At 45.4% G+C, this 2,053-nt stretch overlaps 1 protein-coding gene across 1 annotated transcript in view; it reads left to right on the top strand.

The window, feature by feature from the left end:
• Positions 1-2,053, top strand: part of LOC101851220 (60 kDa neurofilament protein) — a gene marked incomplete at its 5' end in the record, with an annotated part of 22,917 nt that overhangs the window by 13,290 nt on the left and 7,574 nt on the right.

Genomic DNA, 2,053 nt, shown 5'->3' with positions numbered 1-2,053 from the left:
TTGTGCTAAATTAGTTCTATAAATAAATGCTACTCCTCCTCCTCTACGTCCGACACGAGGGAAAGACTTAATTAAATAACCAACTGGACATATTGCTGATAAAATCGCATCGGCACCGTACTCCTGCAACCATGATTCTGTTATACATAAAATATCAAGGTTTATCTCAATAATTAAATCATTTAACTCGTCTTCTTTATTACGGCATGACCTGGTGTTGAGGCACGCTACTCTGACATTTTGTATTTCTTCTTGCAAAAAGTTTCGACAGTCGATTTTGACCAAATCGTTTTAAACATAGTCAAAAATGCGAACTTCCTAACCGACACGGCACAGTCGCTTCAGGGCTCATTAACCCCGTGACCCCGAGCCGGGGAGCTCCGACGGGCTGCTGAGTCACGCGAACTAAAAGTAACAGAATCGGGCGAAAAGTGACGCCGTGCCTTGAATGCGATTCAGGGGGAGGGGTCCGGTGGTTGAGTCCAATCCCACCCCATACCATAACGAAGCCTCCTCCATACCGGTCATGCTCCTGTACACATTCGTCGTGGAAGCGCTCACCAGGACGCCTCTAAACACGGATCCTGCCATCGTTGAAGGACAATGTGACCCTGGACTCATCTGTGAAGAGTACAGTAGACCACTGCGGGCGTGACCACCTCAGGTGCTGGACGGATTGTGTCAGTGGAACCCGGACTGTTGCTGGTCGTCTGGTGCGAAGACCAATCTCACGCAGCCGGTTTCTAATGGGGGTACCACCTGCTGTCTGACGTGACGGGAAGTGCAGGTCCGAGTTGCCGGGGCTGTTCTGGCGATCACCCAGCCCTCTCGTCGTGTGGTGCAGCGTGGCCGTCCGGACCACCTTCGCTCAACAGCAGTTCCAGTTGCAGAAACCCGGTCTGTCAGTCTGAAGATCACTGAGTGACTCACATCACGCCGTCTTGCCACTTCACGGACAGCAATCCCTTCGTGGAGCCAGGCTTGGACTCGTCCCATGTCGATGTTGCTCAGACGTCTTCTTGGAGGCATCGTTAAAATTGCTTAATGTGTCCTCAATAAATACCCCTAGCACCGTCAAACTCACTCAGGCATTAGTGTAGGAAGCGTGAATTCCCCTGAGTTGGTTTTTAACCAGTACCACTCACTGAAAATCACATGAGTGATTGTCAAAAACAGGTTTAATTTTACAGAAAATTGGCACCCTTTCACCCCGTCTAGGCAGCGTAAATTAAACATGTGTCAAATCTGCTCATCATTGTAAACAACGGTGACCCTTCCTTACAATGACATCTACTCACTCGCCTAACTTCTCAATATTTGTTTTGCACACAGTTTGGAACAGTCTCAAACATACTATAGTGAAAACTGTAGTGGTCCCTGATTTGTTTTGAGTGTTTAATACGTTTGAAGTAGGTCCTGTTTTCTTTCATGGAGGGGTAAAAGCTACCTTTATGGCACAATTTAATTTTTTTTTAAAATCCTTAAAAATCAAACATGCATGGTTTTCTAGGTCATGATAGCAGGAGACTACTTGCGAGGTCAGACATACATTTGCTGTTCGAATGCGAATCGCTGATACACTTCGGGGCAAATTTGATGAAGTAAAGCAGTGATCGATTTGTTGTAGCCTACACTGACCAGCGCTGCCCCTCTACTAATGTGTCAAACCATAAAAAATTAAATAGGGGTTTGACGAAACTTTCGGAATTTGGAATTGGGTACTAAGTTATAACTTATACGTCAATGTTATCATCCAAAATCTGAAAGACCGCAGTCTTGGGGATATGTCATGTGGGGTGCAAAGTCAGGCACACAGGTTGTTGAAATAGAGAGAAACGTAAGTCTAAAAATAAAAATAAAACTGAGATGATAACGATTCTTGTTGTTATACTATACCACGTTCTGTGTTATCTATTCATCAGAATGTCATCCCATGTCCTGTGCTTTTGTAATCTTTGCTTTCTTGGTAAAAGGCATCATCCATCCCTCCACCCCTCAATCCATCCATCCATCCATCCATCCATCCATCCATCCATCCATCCATCCATCCATC

The sequence above is a fragment of the Aplysia californica genome, unplaced genomic scaffold (genome assembly GCF_000002075.1).
Source record: "Aplysia californica isolate F4 #8 unplaced genomic scaffold, AplCal3.0 scaffold00618, whole genome shotgun sequence".
Lineage (NCBI taxonomy): Eukaryota > Metazoa > Mollusca > Gastropoda > Aplysiida > Aplysiidae > Aplysia > Aplysia californica.
The sequence above is the reverse complement of the archived record's forward strand: the minus strand, read 5'-3'. Positions and strand labels throughout refer to the sequence as shown.